We start from the raw sequence: 19089 nt of genomic DNA, 5'->3' as shown, positions 1-19089 counted from the left end.
TCATTTCAAGAACCATTTGTATCCCCCCCCCCCACTCCCCACCAGGAGCACAATCCCTCCAATTGTAGCCAAACCATGAAGCAAAGCAAAATCTCTTCATGATATCTTCATATCCAGTTCCTCTAAATATTCTCTTTCCCTCTGTCTCTATAGTACTTCAATTATAGCCCTATAATCTTCACCAAATAAAGTATCCAGTACTTATACTCTCTCTCTCTCTCTCTCTCTCTCTCTCTCTCTCTCTCTCTCTCTCTCTCTCTGTCTCTCTGTCTCTGTCTCTGTCTCTGTCTCTGTCTCTCTCTCTCTCTCTCTCTCTCTCTCTCTCTCTCTCTCTGTCTCTCTGTCTCTCTTTCTCTCTCTGTCCCTTTAGCACCCAAACATGGTACTAAAAAGTATGAATTAAGTCAGGAGCACTTTCTAATCTATGAATGTCCAACTCTTCTAAGTGTGCTCCCATACTCTTCCCCAAATGTACTACAACTTTCCTTAACTAATGTTATCTAGTAAAGTAAGGTCTTTTCTGATTTAATTATGCAGAGAGCCTCTAAATACTCTTAAGTGCTGGGACATCCTGAAGGTTTCTCTTAAGAACTTTAGAATTAGGCATGGGATCACTCAGCACAGGGTGCCATCATCAGAGAAAGTGCTGAGTTTTATGAACAAGGCAGAATTAAAGTAGCTAAAAGGAAATGTGAGATAGATAAGTTTAGAGTAAATACCCCAGTTGTTCACTTGTACTATTTGTGCCTGACCTGTGGTAGAGCATTCTGAGCTCATATTAATCTAATCATTAGATTAGACTAATCAATTAATAAGATTAATCTAATCTAATAAGTCAGACATACTGTAATGTGTCTCAAACTTAGTGTTGTTATTTTGATTTTCTTAGATACTGAAGGACAAGAACCAACCATGCCCATATCCTTCAAGTACAATCCCTTCAACTATATTCAACCCTTTAATTATCCTAAGAGAAATTCAATTCTCGTGTTATCTTCCCTTGTAGAGATGTATTCAGTTTAATGTTCTTGATTAGCAGTTTTTTCCCCAGCCCTGTCCATTTACCTTTTTTGTGTATCTCTTGAGTCTTATATTTGAAGATCAAATTTTCTGTTCATTTCTCATCTTTTTATCAGAAAATTTTGGAAGTCCTCTATTTCATTGAAAATTCATCTTTTCACCTGACAGACCATGTTAAATTTTGTAGGGTAGTTAATTCTTAGTTGCAATACAAGGTCCTTTGTGCTCCAAAACATCATTTTCTGATAAGACCTGGGTGATTCTGATTGTGTTCCTTTTCTATTTAAATTGTTTCTTTTTTGGCTACTTGCACTATTTTCCCTTTTAGTTGAGAATTCTGGAGTTTGTCTATGATAGTCCTTGGAGTCTTTAGCCTAGGTTCTCTTTCTGGAGGTGTTCTGTGTATTCTTTTATGGACTCTTTTGTCTTCTTGATCTAGTATATTGGGACAATTTTCCATGATAATTTCCTGAAAGACATTTTTTGGGTTCTTTTTTTTTTTGGTTTCTGGTAGACCCATAATTCATAAATTATCTCTCCTTGAATCTATTTTCCAGATTGTTTGTTTTTCTTAAAAGGTACTTTCAATTTTTTCAGTCTTGTTTTTTTTTAAGTTTCTAAATTGTAAAATTCTAATTTTTAGGGTTCTGTTTTCTTCAGTTTTGCTTTTATGTTTCCTTTTCCAGTTGGTTAATTTTACTTTTAAATGAGTTGTTTTCCTTTTCCAAATGGTTAATTTTACCTTTTGATGAGCTGCATTCCCTTTCCAGATGGTTGAATTTTCTTTTAGATGAGTTGCATTGCTTTTCCAGATGGTCAGTTTTATTTTTTAATGAGTTACATTCTTTTTCCAGTTGGTTATTTTTACTTTTAAAGTAGATAATTTCTCTGCTCACTTTTTCACAGTTTTCCTGCATGACTCATTTTCTTTTCATTTTTCTTCTTTTTTTTGATTTTTAAAAATCTTAAATTCTTCTATAAGGTTTTGGATTTGAGTATAATTCATAAACTCTTTTGAGACTTCTCATGTAGGTAATTTGTCATTGCTTTCTTCTCCTGAGAGATAGCATTTTTACCATCTCCTTAGTAGCTTTCTATGGTTAGCTCTCTTTTTGGACTTTTTTTGCTCACTTTGATAGTTTAGCATAGATCCTGGGGTACATGGAGTATAGTCCAGAGATTTTTGGGCTGGGTCTGGATCTTATCCCTGATTTATAGCTTGCCAAGGTGTTGCCTATGCAGCCCAGGTGATGTCTATGCAGAGATTTGTTTCCTCATTGATATTCAGGCTCTGCCTATGCAGTGGTTTGTTCCCAGCCCCTGTCTGTTGCCCCAGAGTTCCCAGGGCTAAGACTTTGCCTGGGTTTTGGGCCCTTTCTGCTCACTTTCTATCTAACTGAAGAGAAACAAAATTTAACTCATTATTTTTTTCTTCTCACCCCACTCACATGACTCCTGCCAACCCTCCCCCTTCTGAATTTCTCTATTTTTTTTTAGGATTTTGTAAGGCAAATGGGGTTAAGTGGCTTGCCCAAGGTCACACAGCTAGGTAATTTCTCTGTTATTTTCAAGGGTACCATCATCCTCCCTGTCATCCAAGCTTAAAACTTAAGTGTTAACTGCAACTCTTCCCCTTTTCTCAACTTCATAAGCAATCTGTTGTCAAGTCCTATTGGTTCTGCTTTTGCAATATCTCCGGCATGTCCTCTTTTCCTCTAACACTAGGACTCTAGTAGATGTACTCATCATTTAATATGCTGATTGACATTTCTACCTAAAGTCTTGTCCCATTCCAGTGCATCTGCCATTCAGCTATATCAAAATGATCTTCCTAAAGCCCACATCTGAACATATCATTCCTCTATTCAACATCCAGCAACTCCCTCTCACCTCCAGGATCATATAAAATTCTCTCTTTGTCACCACAATCTCACCTGGACTGCGATGAGACTAGAAACCTCCTGCCAGGTTTCCTGCTGTCCTACATAGGCTCTATTTCCCTTCCTTCTCCATCCCCCAAGAGACAAAACCTTCATTGAAGATCCTCCATGAAGTGAATGGTTGATAATTTGTTTTGCTTTTTTTTTTTTTGGTAGGCTCTGTAGGTTTAATGTCTGTGCAGAGGCTTAATTTAACATTGAAATACTCAGGGGAGCATGCTAACTTTATGCCTCCATCTTGACTCTGCCGTGGAAGTCTTACAATTTTCTATATTCAGAATCATCCGCCTCTTTGAAGTTTTCAAACATGGAAAGATGCATTTTTCTCATCTCTTTTCTCAGTCATATTCTTTGTTTCCCCATGCCTGAAATTCTCTGCTTCAATTATAGACATCTCAGTTTTCTTTTAAGTCTCATCAACTTTCATGAGTTTGACCTTTATAAAGAATTAAACTAACCTGTGCTAACTTCCAGAGTTTGTCTTAATAAGGAAAAAAAAACAGTATTAAACTAACAAGTTTTAGCCTCCAGAGTTTGTCTTAAGAAGGAATATGTGGAATTAGGTTAGCATACACATTTTTAGATTCTCTAAGTTTGTGCTACACATGCATGAAGTTACTGAACTTCAGTGAAGTATCTTTCCCCCTGGGTAGGTACTCCTCTGTCTACATACTCATGAAACAAATTATGTCCCTTATCAACATGATAATAACTTCCTGATGAATTCCTCAATCAACAAGGCTTCCTGCCAAGATAAGCCCTCCTATCAACAAGATAGTAGCTCCCTTCCTACAGGATGTCTCTTAGCTAATGCCCCTTTTCTGCTTATCCCTGATCATCTCATTTTTCTAAATGTTTGCTCTTTAAAAAGCTATCCCATCCTCAGTTGATGTCTGGCTTCCCTTTGAGGAGTCTACCTTTCTGGGGAGCATGAAAACTTCCCATTCCCCCCAATAAATGCCTCTTATTTGTAATCGGAAATAGTTTGAGTTTGAATTCTTTCAGGATAACTTCCAATCCACTTCACCCAACATTAGACCTCATCTATTTTTGAAATAAACAGCTAAACATGATGAAAAGCTATAACCCAAATCATTCTCTGTGGGTTTAAACCTACAAGAACCATTAGGTTGTCTGCATGCCTTGACCAAACAAGAGTCTAGATATCCTATTTTAAGAAACATTCAAAGAAAATTGTTCAAATCTCTTAAAGGACAGAATAGAAATAGAAAAAAATCTACTATTGAAAGAAATCCTCAAATGAAAACTCTCAGGAAGATCATAGCCAAAATCCAGAGTTTCTGATCAATGAGAAAAATATACAGAAAGAAAGAATTCAAATATTGAGAAGTCATAGTCACCACTGTAAAGAAGCAGAGACCTTGGAATAGGATATTCCAGAAGGCAAAAAATATTAGCTTATTGCAAAGAGAAATTTAACCAGCAAAACAGGAGAAATATCTTAAATAAAAGAGAACTTTCAAGCATTCCTCATGAAAAGACCACAGCATCAGATAGACTTTGCAATTCAAACACAAGAGTAAAGAGAAATATAAAAAATATAAAAATATATAAAAAAAGTGTATATGAAAGAACATCGATAAAAGACTAAACAAGGATAAATTGCTTACATTCAAATATGGGAAAATAATATGTGTCCTCTCTCATCCCTATTATTATAAGGGAACTCTGATTTAACACAATGATCAAGCATAATTCCTGAGGCCTCATGACAAAACATGTTGTTTACCTACTGTCAGAGAAGGAATGGACTTAGAGTACATATTGCTTTGCTTTGACTATTAATGCTTGTAACAGGGATTTTCATTTTCTTGATTTCTCAATGCCTGGGGGGAGATTTGAAGACTAATCTTTGTTTGAAAATAAAATAAACTTTAAATTAAAAAGTTTAAAAAAGAATGTAGTGATTTATTCAGACCAGTTTTCCATCCATTTATGTCTGCTTATCCTGCTTATCACTCTTACTTACACAAAATAGAAAGGAGGGGTTGAGGCAAATTGGTCACTGCCATGGAGTCCAAATCTTGATTTCTAAGGGAGTTATAGCCAAGTGGTGATTAGGGAGGGAAAAAAGATTGCCATGTTGGGGAGATGCATTTTCCAATGATATGTGTAACTATTATCAGGAGCATACAAGTCTTGATTAGGAATGTTATGTTATAATTGTCTTGAGATGGTATCCTACAGGGGTGTATGTGTGTGTGTGTGTGTGTGTGTGTGTGTGTGTGTGTGTGTGTGTGTGTTAGATTGGGAGTTTGTTCTTGTTTATCCTTTGTCTTCAAAGAGGACCACTGACATCATGAGGTGATGTCTTGGATAAGAAATGAATTTAAATAAGGTACAATTGCACAAAGTCATCAAGCTCACTTTTCCAGAGTCATTGAAGACCAATGGAAAGACAAAAGTCAGAATGACTGACAATGACCCAGAATGCAATGGATGACATTGACATCTTTGATGTTTGACCAAGTGCTCCACATGGTCTGCTTCAGTTACTTTTAGGGCATGCACCTTTTTATTGTCCTTTGATAGTAATTCCAAATTGCTCTCTCAAATATTTATATCAGTTCACAACTTCACCAACAGTGCATTTTCCAACATTTATCATTTCCCCTTTTTGGTATATCAGTCAATCTAAGGTAGTATTTAAGAATTGTTTTAATTTGTGTTTCTCTAATTAGTAATAATTTAGAGCATTTTTATTATAGCTATTATTTCTCCATCTGAAATTTATGTGCTTATAGTCTTTGATTATTTATCAATTGGGGAATGACTTGCATTCTTGTGAATTTGATTTAGTTCTTTATGTATTTTTAGAAATGAGACTAAAATTTGGTTCCTAGTTTTCTATTTTACTCTAATCTTGGTTGTATTGGTTTTGTCTGTGCAAAACCTTTTCAGTTTAATGTAATCATAATTATCCATTTTATATATATTAATGTTCTCTATCTCTTATTTGATCATAAATTCTTCTTCTCTCCATAGATTTGACTGATGAATTTTTCCTTACTCTTCTAATTAACTTATGATATCACCTTTAATGTCTAAATCTTGTACTTATTTCAACCTTATCTTGGTAGAGGATGTGAGATGTTGGTCTATGCCTAGTTTCTATGATACTATTTTCCAGTTTTCCCAGTAGTTTTGTCAAATAGTGAGAGCTTATTCAAGAAGCTGAAGTCTTTGGATTTAACAAACAATAGATTATTATATTCATTTACTACAGTGTTTTGTGACACTACCTTATTCCACTGATCCACCACTCATTTTTAGTTTTGATAACTGCTGCTTTATGATATAGTTTTAGATCTGATATAGCTAGACTACCTTTCTTTCCATTTTTAAAATTAATTCCCTTAATATGCTGGATCTTTTGTTCTTCCAGATAAATTTTTTTATTATTTTTTCTAGTTCTATAAAATAATTTTTTTTGGGTAGTTTGATTGGTATGGCACCAATAAGTAGATTTATTCGGGTAGAATTGTCATTTTAATTACATTAGCTTGGCCTAACCATAAGTAACTGATATTTTTCCAGATGTCAGATCTGAGTTTATTTGTGTGAAAAGTGTTTTGTAATTATTTTTTACATAGTTACTAGAGTTTATCTTGGCAGGTAAACTCCCAAATAATTTATATTATTGACAAATCTTGAATTAGAGTTATTTTGAGTGGACTTTTGCTTTCTATCTTTTGCTGTTGGACTTTGTTGTTAATATGTAGAAATACTGATGATTTATGTAGATTTATTTTATATCCTGCAATTTTATGAAAGTTGCTAATTGTTTTGACAGGATTTTTAGTTGTTTCTTTAAAATTCTATAAGTATATCACCACATCATCCAATTGCTTTTTCTTATCTTATTGCTAAAACTAACATTTCTAGTATAATATTGGATAATAGTCATAATAGTGTATATCCTTGTTTCACTCTTGACCTTAATTGGTAATGCATCTTGCTTTTATTCCCATTACATATAATGCCTGCTGATGGTTTTAGATAGATATTGCTTATCATTTTAAGGAAAAATCCATTTATTCCTATGCTCTCTGCTGCAGAAATGGATGCTGTTTTCCAACCTCTTTTTTACACACATCTCATGAAGCCATGCCATACCTCTCCCCACCAACACAGGAACACTTTGGAGACCATTGACTGAGTTATATCAGTAATTAACTCATGATTATCCTCTCTGTCATCCTCAACAAATCAACAAGTGGTTATCTAATCTTTCTTTGAGGACTCATAGCAATTTGTAACTCATTACCTTCTGAAAAAAAACTTTTCAACTCTTACAATTGTATTAGTTTATTTTTCCTTATACTAAGTAGTAACCTGTCTCCTGGCAACCTCTAACTAATAATTCTAGTTATTTCCTTAGTGACATTTATATCCATTCTTCCACAGGGAAAATCTTCAAATATTTCAAGATAGCTATTATATAACCCCCAAATCCTTATCTCTATATGCTAAACCTCTTCAGATCATTCAACTGATCTTCATATGACAAGAGATCTAGTTCTCCTATCATAAGGTTACCTTGATTTGGGTTCTAGAGAGAGTTCCTATATTTCTCAAATACGGTAACTAGACCTACAAAAAGTACTCCAACTCTTATCTAAATAACCAAGATTGTCAGTTTAAGCATGAACAGAACTCTTCTAAGCATTTTTTGTTCCCTGTACCCCAAAAGCATCTCCTGATGATAAGAGAAATGAATCATTTTCTCATTTACCTTACCTAGCATTGTCAAAAATGTTAAACAATAGATAAATCCCATCATTCTAAGCTTTTCAGACCAAGCCCAGCTTCAAATGAATAGAAAAATTCTTTGGTTATCACCATAATTAATCACTTGCATCATCCTTTGGGAAATATTTGCATTATATAATTCAGGAGAAATACAATTCTATTACTGACAAGTGAAACTCCCTGGAATAAATTGGGGAAGGGAATTATTATAACCACTTATATTTTGAGAATAATCAGCTTCCTCCTTGGGGAAAGGTTCCAAGTAATTAAAAAATATTATATTAATGTAAGAATAGTGGTGCTCTCATCCTGTTATTTCCTAACAGCATTAAAATGTCTTTAGCAGTGCAAGATTTGTAGAAAAAAAAGTTAATTGACAACATGAGATAGAAACAAATTCAGAATACAATTAATTTTGGTACTGTTGAAAAGTAATACATTTTACATTACAGCAAATGGTTGCAACTAATTACTATCTGAGGAATAGCTGTAAATTGGTTATTTGTTCTTTAATACAGTTTCTGTGATTGCTTGAGTTCTTATTTATAGGAGTCTCTAACTTTCAATTTAAAATAATTACGAATAAAAAAGAAAAATAAGACAATGTGTTTGTAAAACAATAACAAGTCTTAGAAATGTTTGGAGACATATATATATATATATATATATATATATACACACACATACACATACACACACACACACATACAGAACCTGCTTGCATTAACACTTACATGGGCAAAATATATATCCCTCCCCCCTTTTCCTTCATCTATTCTGTAAGAATTGGTTGAGGGAGGGAGGGTTTAGTGAGGAAAGTTGACTCAACAATAATTTCTGTACAAAAGATCTCAGTAGAGATAGAATTAATGACAGTGGGCTCAATGTTTGTCCACAGAGTGACATAGCTATCCTAAAAGTTAATGAAATCTTTGGTTGTATTATAAAAAAAAAAGTCTAGAATATAAAAGATGATGTGCCTGTTGCCTGGGGAAATATACCACTTTTGAAAACATTGAATATTAGTAATAACATTGACAATAGTTGAACAAACCTTGAGAAAAACCAAGATAGTGAAGAAACTAGAGATCCATCATATGAAAATCAGTAGAAAGAACTTAGAACATTTTGCCTAGAAAAGAAAAGATTTAAAAGTGAATATTAATATGATATATAATATAATATGAGTTACAAAATAGATGGGGAATTAGCCTCAGAGCCAAGAAGACCTGGGTTAAAGTCCCAACTCCAACATATACTGATTATGTGACTCTTTGAAAGTTACCAGGGGCAGCTAGGGGGCGCAGTGGATAGAGCACAGGCCCTGGAGTCAGGAGTACCTGAGTTCAAATATGACCTCAGGCACTTAATAATTACCTAGCTGTGTGGCCTTGGGCAAGCCACTTAACTCCATTTGCCTTGCAAAAACCTAAAAAAAGAAAGAAAGAAAGAAAGAAAGAAAGAAAGAAAGAAAGAAAGAAAGAAAGAAAGAAAGAAAGAATGTAAGTTACCAAACAGTAATCTAGACAACTCTTTACAAGTTGCAGAAGAGGTTCAGACCTGCATTGGAAGAGGGTGTTTCCTTATCTGGGAACAGCTTTTACTTTAGTTTCTGTCCTATGATAGCTAACTGTCATGTAAAAGACATCAGATTTGTTTGACTTAGTCCAAAGGAACAGAACTAGAATCAATGGATAGAAACTAAAAAGGCAAATTTAGACTCAAAAAGTTTCTTAATTACATAGTTAACCAAAAAATGTGAAATATGCTACCTTGGAAAGTAGTAGATTCCAACTTCTTGGAGCTATTCAATCAGACTCTGGAAGATTGCCTACAAGGAATGCTTTAGGAAGCATTCTTAGCCAACTTAACATTGAACTGAGTGACCTTTGCTGTTCCTTCCAGTTTGGTTATTTGGTGATTTTGGTCTTGTCCATCCCTAAGTGACTTAATCTTCTTCCATTGTTTTTCTATTCTGTGATCCCCTACAGGAGTACTCTGACAGATGCTGCCCTTCTCAACAATGTCCTCATACCCTGAGGAGAAGGGAATTTCTACTCCTCTCTTCTCCCAATCCAAATCTTATATTTTTATTTTATTTATTTTATCAAACAATCAGATAAAATAATCACAAACTAATATATCAAAAAGGGGATAACATAGTAGTGATATAGGCCACACATGGATGCTTAAGACTTTCCAAAGAAAATGCTTTGTCAGGTAAAAGGTTGAACAAATGAGTTTTTCATATCACATCATGATGGCCACCTTCAATGCCAATGCATAGGACTAACTTTGAATATAAACTTTGAAATTCAGTCTTGATGTCAACATTGGTGGTTCATTTCCATAAGAACTTGTGATCCTTGAAGTTAAGAATTTAATTACAGCCAGTTCTTCTACAACAAACATGTGCTTGCAAGTAGCCTCATGCTATGCAAAATTATACAATACAAAGCACAGATCTTATGGGACCCAGCAACAACTCAACAACCAATACTCAAAAAACTTTGTCAATGATATATAAAAACATTAGAAACAATAAAAAAGGTTAATCCAATTTTATACATGCTAATTGGGTAAAAAAATTCAAACTATAATAGTGGTATTTTATCTTATATCCTGATTTTCATGGAGAGAGGAGGAGGGGGATGAACTGGAAAAGTTTTGAGAAAGTTAGGCATGTTTGCAAATTCAAGTCTTGTGGACTGGATGCTGAAGGTGGTGGTGGTGGGGGTGAGACCAACCTGACTTTTCCCACAGCAACTAGAAGATAGCTGCTTTCTTGTACAAATGGGCATAGAAAATATTGCAGCTTGTAAATTACTATGACTTCTGGCTATTTCTTGAGTCTATAGAGCAAACTCAAAATCTGAGTTATGCTCCAGAATGTATCAGTCTCATTGGAATAATGTGAGATGTAAAGCTAGTGTTATAGTAGAACTAACTGCGTTAGACTAATCCCAGATAAGAATCAACAATATCCTCATGCCCCATGAAGAAGAGAATTTCCTCTCCTCTCTTTTCCCAATTACAATTGTTACTGTCATTTATCTTAGTATCACTCAGCAACCAGATAAAATAATCACATACCAATATCATAAACGGGATAATATAGTAGCGTTCTAGACAACATATGTGAATGCTTAAGAGAACTTCCTGAAGACTGACAATCAATCAATCATATTGAAATGTCTTTATTCTAATTTGATTTGACACCTAAAAATACTAAATAGTTGTAGAATCGAAAGAGTTCTCAAATTTTGATTTTACAAAAAAAGAGATAGTTGTCTTGTCTAGGACAAGAATTCTGAAATCAGACAATTTTATTTTTCATTGATTATTATTATTATTATTACTTTGATTAAAATTATTTAATTTTATTTTAACAGTTTAGGTACATTTGATTAAACTGTTTCACAACATGTCATAATTGGAAAAGATCTTAAGAATGATCTAATTCAATCTGTACCTGAGAAGGAATTCCTTCTGAAGCATTTCTATTAAGTGATCATTTAGCCTTTACTCTATGATCTCCAAGGCAGGCTAAACCTCTATCTTCCAAATTAATTCATTTCATTTTTGTACTGTTTGAATTGTCAGGAAGTTTTTCCTTCTGTTAAGTCTAAATTTGCTCTTTTGTTATTTCAGCCATCATTCTCTGAAGCTAAGTATAAAATGGAACCTGTTCTCTACATTCAGCCTTCATATAGTTATCATGTCATTCCTCTTTATTTGGCAAAATATCCTGATATCCTTCAATCCATTCTTGTACAGTTTGGTTTTCAGTCAAAGAATCACAGATTCTCAGAGTTAGAAGAAACCTCAGAGGTCCTCTTTTTGGTTGAACCTTTATCAAAACATGGATTTAGTCTTATAATATCCTTGACAAAGTTTCCATCCAATTTCTGCTTCAAAACCTTCAGAGTACAGATAATTTCTTTCATGGTGCCAATTTCTTTTTCTTTTTAAAAATTTAATTAAGGTAATGGGTTAAGTGACTTGTGCAAGGTCACACAGCTAGGTAATTATTAAATGTCTGAGGTCACACAGGTATTCCTGACTCCAGGGCCGGTGCTCTATCCACTGAGCTACCTAGCTGTTCCCATGGTGCTAATTTCAAATAGATTTTATTCTCCAGGACAAGAATTGTATTGTTTATAGTATTGAAAAATAATGCTGCACACATTTAAGTATTTAGAATGCCCATATTTACAAAATAACTTAAATGTCACTGCCTTGGCTACAAATTTGAGTCCTTCAATTTTTGGAAAACCAAGTGGAATGCTCTTCTGGTATTCTTAGTTGACCTCTTCAATGGTGGGTCCCTAAGAATCACCTGAGTGGGCTGCTTCACCCCCTGGGATCTCACCAGTTTGCCTCCTGGCATGGCCTCTGCACCCTGGTATAGTTTAATAATGATGAGGTTGCAAATATTTTCCAATTTTCTCTGCTGATACTCAAATTCTTCCTTTTCAGTGGTCTAATTCTTATACAATCAGTTGATTGTTTTGTTACATTTGTCAAAAATCTTCTATTAGTCTTCATCATCAATTTTTGACTTGGAGTTTCTTATTCTCTATTTTTTTTAGGTTTTTGCAAGGCAAATGGGGTTAAGTAGCTTGCCCAAGGCCACACAGCTAGGTAATTATTAAGTGTCTGAGACTGGATTTGAACCCAGGCACTCCTGACTCCAAGGGTAGTGCTTTATTCACTACGCCATCTAGCCACTCTCTTATTCTCTATTGTAGTCTTCATGTTGAAAGCATATGATTCAAATGAGTTCTTGGTAGACCTGTCTCCCTACTTCTCATCTTCAGACTTGTATTGCTCCTGGACTACATATTAAATGTATTTTTTTCCAGATGTTCTTTGTCATTGGTCATGGTGATCTTATTCCTCTCTTTGCTCATGCTCTTATTCATAGCAGACACAATGAGGATGCTATTTGTATCAATGTCAAATGTTTAATTTAATCTGATGAATGCCCCTGTGAGTTTAATTTTGCCAAGTAGATTGTCCTTTGCCATTTTTCTCTCATCTTTGAGAATAAATAAGAACATTACTCTAGTTGTCTGAGTCAGTGGTTATGGTATATGTCTGTTTGGCAAGGATGGTTATATTGTATTTAATTAGAACTGTCACAATTCACTCCACTTTGCATCCTCTGCTCTACTTGAATTCAATGCCCTGGAAACAAGATGCCTCTCCCAGTATCACTTCTAATTTCATCATCATTTTGCTAACTCAAGCCTTGATTGACACTGTCTCCCTTAGTCTCTTCTAACTTCTAATCAGAAATGATTAGATATACTAATTGTACAATTTTGATGATTATGATGAGGGGTATGTTGTGCAAGGCTTCCTTCTTACTTACCTTTTCCAGAATCACTCCACCCTATGATCTGATTGATAAATACTACTGGAGATGGTCTGGCTGCTGTGGGAGTCTCTTGATCTTGAATTGATTTTGCTTACTGCCATATCAGTGAGGTATCACAGAGCACCATCAATGCCAGGCAAGCACCAGCATGTGATATCTGGTGACAGAATGTGATAACTTATTATATCCAAAACTTCATCCCTCTAGACTGATCATCAGTACTACCTTTCCTCTCAGACTTTAGTTGCTTTTCTCTCTCTCCTGCATCAGCAAAGCGCCACAGGGCACCCCCAATCCCAAGTAAGCACTGGCAGATGACATCTGGTGATGGAGTGTGACTATCAGGTACATTCTAACCAATCTTCTATGGAATAATCATCAGTTTGGTTTTTCCTCTCAAACATTTCATCTTTGAATTGTGAAATTCTCATTGGTATGATACAATCAGCAATACCTTTAACACTAGGACAATGTCAAACTTGTCAATCATAGAGCTATATTGCTCTGCTGTTAGTACCCTCCCTGGAGCTTGATCTCACCTCGCCATGTAAACTGCTCTGCTTTCCAAGGCAAGGGCATCTTTCCCAGGGTGAATTCTGTCCTTTATGATGAAAAGAGAACTCTCCCTGGGGCTCGGGCTCCTGACAGTTTCTTCAGAATTGGTGGCATTACCACACTGAACACCTTGCAGTGCCTGTCTCTGTCATTCCAGATTTGGGAATCTGAACCCTGATTCCCTTTGGAGTGATGCTTACATATCTCTCAGGCCTGACTGATTCACATGGAACCTTTCTCTATATTTCAGCCTTCAAAGTTCTTGTTCAAAGGCTGAAGGGTAACATACCAAATTTTTCTCAAAGCCTTTTTTTTATTGAGGGCAAAAACTGGACTCTCAGCTTGATCCATCTGCATATGTTGTTCTCCTTGGTTTTAACTCTAAGGAAAAAGGTGCTGATGTACTCCCCCCCACTGCCTGCCCTGGACCTGATTTTTTTTTATTCTCAAATGAGTTTTATTCAGTCAAAGGCAACAATTTTCAAAAGGTAGTTTCAAAACATAGTGTAAATCTCTCCTAGTACCTCCATTTCCCCATCAGCCACAAGTAATGGAGATCAGAAGGTAAGTATCCTTTGTTTTGTCCAATCAGCAATTCAAGATCTTTCAACCTGCTTTCTTTTTCCCCATGTCCTAGGCACAATGCCTCCAATGCTATAATTCCCAACCAACCTGGAGAGGCTCTAAGGAAACCAGCCCCAGAAAGTCCTAAATTTAAATGCTAGGAAGTTGGTCTTCATAGACCAGATGAGACCAGCTGTAAATTCATGGAAGACTAGCATTCTGCGATTTAAACTCCTAGATAACTCTCCTCTGGAAAGGCAAAAAATTACAATGTTATTTAAAATTTATATGGTGAACCCTCAATCAACTACAAAGGTGGATGGAGACAGTGGCAGAAATAAAATAAGAGCAAATAATCCCAAAGCAAATGATACCTGGCTTTGGAATATATAATGGATTTTATTGTTAGCTACATCTATATCTAAGTCATCCTTCAATCAGGCTCATGTAAAAATTTATTTCATTCCCTAGACAAACCAGTTGGGCAGGAAAGAGAAGGAAACTCCAGATTAAATCACTAGAGATGCAGGGATAAAATCAACTTTAATCAGTCAATCAACAAGCATTTATTAAATCCTATTGTGTGCAAATCATTGAAGGGTCTTGGGATGCAAAAAACCAAAGATTCTAGTCTAAGAAACCTTGTATGTGCCTCCCATACCAGATGACTCGCTGATTGGTTGGGGGGGCAGGGGATGATGGGTAGAGGGTGGGGGTCTTAGAGAACCAGGGCAGGATCTCTAGTCTAACAATCCAAGCCAATGTTTTACTAATTATGAGGCACAACAGTGCCTGAACTGAGAATAAATAAGCCTACCAGGTAGTGACCACATCTTTGTCTGGGTCACAAATGGCACCAACTGAAATATTCAAGTCTAAACAATAAATAGTTTTGTCTAAGCCTAGGGTTCTCAACCTTTCTTAGAAACCCTAATAAACTCAGACATTCCTAAAAAGTGCTCCTCTGAAGAAGAATAAAATGACACTTGAGAGGGCTAAAGAACATAAAAGTAAAGAACAAAAGGGAGGGATCTAAGAGGCAGAAAAGGCAAGAAATGAGGGAAAGGATATGTTCTTTAAAATGAAGTGAATTACTGACAATCCATGTACATCAATACTAGTAATGAAGGTAAATAGAAGGGGATGATTTCTGTTTAGGATTAAATACTCTTCAAACAACCCCCAATCAGAGAATAATCCTTGATCTACAATCAATAGGTTTTCACAATCAATTGTCTGAATGACCTTGGTCAAGTCAAGATGCCTCTCTAGGTTTCACTCCTTATCCAGGGAGGCTAATTTTCCTACCCATTGTTATTTAACATCTCAAGCCCCACTGAAAAGTAAATATCTTGGCTGCATTGTAAAAACCTACAAGTTTATATACCAACCCATCCCAAGATAGATAGATAGATAGATAGATGATAGATAGATAGATAGATAGATAGATAGATAGATAGATAGATGAGATAGAAGATGGGAGTGCATCTCAGGTCCAAATGAGATGTAAATCCAGAGGTGAAGTCAATTGCCTCAAACACCTTTCCCTCCCAATACTTCTTAGTCTTTTCCTAGCACATAAACCAAGTACACCAGGCCCAGTTCCTCTATATAAACTGGGCCTATGGCCCATCTTGCAGCAGTTCCTACGTTTCTCTTCCTCATGCTTCCCCCTCTCTTAGGCTACTTATGGCAGTTGGTGGAGTTGCTGTTGATGCTGCAGATGTTCCTAACTGTCCTTACTCTATCTCCTTTCTCTCTCTCTTAGTTTCTGCTAACTCCAATAAAATTTGAAAAAACTTTCTTTGTCCCTTAGTACAAGTGAGTCAGTTGATCTTCATGTTAATTGTCATACATTCAAACCCAAAACTAGGCCATTCCAAAACATTTTTAAAACTTCAAGATCAAAAGAACTATATATTAAAATAATAGAAGGCCTGGATTGGTTCCTTAAGGCATCCATCCAACCAGCATTGATATCACATGGAATAAGCTGCAGAAATGAGATTTCAACCAGTTCTAACCACCATAATAAGGATGCTTCTGGGTGGGTTTCTTTCCCTCTGCAGTTTCTATCCTAGTCATAACAGGAAAGATGGTGATCCAAATCCTTCTTTGTCCTAAACTTTGTAAACTTGGTTGGATTAGAGAATTTCATACTTTTATTTTTTTTATGTTTTTGCAAGGCAACAGAGTTAAGTGGCTTGGCCAAGGCCACACAGCTAGGTAATTATTAAGTGTCTGAGACCGGATTTGAACCCAGGTACTCCTGACTCCAGGGCCAGTGCTTTATCCACTGCACCACCTAGCTGCCCTTAATTTCATACTTTTAGTCTGTTATAACACCTTTAACCTAAACTCAAAACCCACTCTACTCCCTGAGATCACAGATCAGAGCTGGAAGGGACCTGAGAGGTCATCCTAGTCCAACCCCCTCATTTTACAGATGAGGAAACTGAGGTTCACATTAAGTGACTTGCCCAAGGTCACAGGTGACAGAGACAGGATGTAAACTCAGGTCTACTGATTTTAAATCCTGGGTTCTGTCCCTGCATCTGTGGCAAATGACCATTTCCCATTTTATACATTAGGACCAGGGTATGAAAACCAAAGGAAGAGTGGAAAAAATGTACTTTGTACATAGTATATTTTTAAAAACCAGAGCAACTTGGGCGTTAGGAGAGTGCAGGGACACTACATCACTGGCATAAGATGAACATACAAATTCTTAGAATGTCTTGTGAATCCACAAAATACTATTCACTAGGAGACATCAAAAGATGAGATCTCCCTTACCAATCTTCTACCCCAACAAGTGGGTTTGACAATTTACTACTAATGTCTTCAAAGTACTGTGGCTGATATCAAAAGAAACTGGCTCCTAGAAAGCCCAGAGAGGGTGGGGGGTAGGGGGAAGTTTCCCAATCCTCATCATCCTAGAAGCCAAAGCATTCTGATGTTCCCACCTGGCAAAGGATATTAAATGGAAGATCTCTTCAGATCAGCCTATTGCCTTGCTTGCATGAATGGGCCTGGATGGTCAAAGTACCAGAAAAGTCACTTTTCCCACATACATGACAAGGCCAATTTTACTGGGTTACCCACAGAAGTTCATACTCTTCCCACCCTGGGAGCCCTTGGATCATTTACAGCCTTCAGTCTGATCTTCTAGCCAGAATTGGTCTTCCATGTAGTGTTCAATGTCTGTGCCACTGTCCTGAGAGTTGTCCTCACAGTTTGAGGGCTGACTGCTGGCCTCCTTCAGCTCCCACTCCACCTCAACCAGCTGGTAGAGCTCCATGGAAGTTATGGCATCTTCCACAGATGAATGCCCATGTTGGCCAATCTGAATTCTTTTGTTCAGCAGCTGCAGGGCCAGATGCTTGAGAGAAGAGGATTGGGTTTGGACAGGGAAACCCATTTGGTTGATTAAGTTAGGGACAGAAAGGGTGTCCCAAGTTTGTCTCCGGGGATGGAAGTATTTGAGGGCCTGGAAGTCATTATGGAGTGTGTGACCCACCACCAACTTGCCCTTCAGCAGCTTAAGTATCTCTTTTTGAGCCACTCTGAAGCAGATAGCGTTCTTCATATGCTGTTTTGTAATGCCACTCCAGTGAGTTCGATAATCCACAATGGGTGTCTCAGGCTGGATGTATTTGTCATATAGAACATCCCCATAATAACTCACCACTGAGAATTGGGCCAGCTCACTCACCCGCCCACCAGGACCAGTACCTACCATCTCACGGTCAATGGCCACACATTTATTAGGCATAGTATGGTTAGGGGCAGTGCCCTTTTTGGGTTCAGTCTTCTGAATTAGCTTTTTTTTGGACTGGGTATCAGGTGATCCAAGAGTAGTTTGATGTGTACTACACCTGGTAGCCTCTGTGTTCTCCAGAACCTCTGATTTGGCCAATTGGAGGTTGCCCTCTGACTCTTGAGGTGTACTCAGCATGCTTCGTTTCTCCAGAAGGGCCTGGTGTACTATGAACCTTTGGTGCCGCTGGCTCCTCCTCTTGTGCCACCACTGAGGGATGTCCTTACCACTGGAGTTGGTAAAAGGTGTGCTTGAGCACTGAAAGTACTTGGAGTTCTCTTTTGGTGCCATCCCTGCCAGCTCAGTGATGGGAACATGGGTGGTCATCTCTCTACCAGGCTGTGACCCACTAATGCTCAACTTTCGGCCACCTGGGAGCCCCTCTTCCGGCCGCCGCATGGTCACACTGAAGTGGACCTGATTTTCTACCTCTTTTTGTATATTGTTTTATTATTAGTGTATCAGCTCCCTGAGGGCAAGGACTACATTTTTATTTATTAATTAAATCCCCACTATTTGGAACAAAGGCACATAGTGATTGCTTAATAATGATTTATGGTATTGAATTGAGGAATTCCACTAGCAACTGCAAAAGCAAGGGAAAGAAGAGTGACATCCAAAAGCAGCAAGTCCTAAATATTCTCAAATTTATTTCTGAACAGGATGGCAGCCTGGAAACTTGCACCATAGATAAATGAACAATGTGTAATAAGAAAGGTTTCTGGTAAGATCCTTGTGACTGAAAAAGTTTTGCAGAATTTCCTAGAATTTGAGTATATAAATGGAAGCACCCACCAAGATGATATCTTGAATCTAGCATCTTACATAGGTATCTCCAGTCCTCAGCCCATGGGCTGCATTGCAGCCTTCAAAGCCCATTCATGTGGCATTATTATATTTCATTATATTAATTTGTAATATTTGTAGTAGTAATAAATAAACATTATATTTTATATGTGGATATGAGACCCAGAAGAGCTAAAAGATTGGACACCAGTGCCTTAAGGGTTTCTTCAGAGGGTGCCATGGAAGAG

General features: G+C 36.7%; 1 pseudogene; it reads right to left on the bottom strand.

The window, feature by feature from the left end:
* Positions 1 to 17377: 17377 nt before the first annotated feature.
* Positions 17378 to 18454, bottom strand: LOC141520163 (apoptosis-enhancing nuclease pseudogene; annotated as a pseudogene).
* Positions 18455 to 19089: the final 635 nt, after the last annotated feature.

This window comes from Macrotis lagotis, chromosome 1, assembly GCF_037893015.1.
Source record: "Macrotis lagotis isolate mMagLag1 chromosome 1, bilby.v1.9.chrom.fasta, whole genome shotgun sequence".
NCBI classification, from domain to species: Eukaryota; Metazoa; Chordata; class Mammalia; order Peramelemorphia; family Peramelidae; genus Macrotis; species Macrotis lagotis.
The sequence above is the reverse complement of the archived record's forward strand: the minus strand, read 5'-3'. Positions and strand labels throughout refer to the sequence as shown.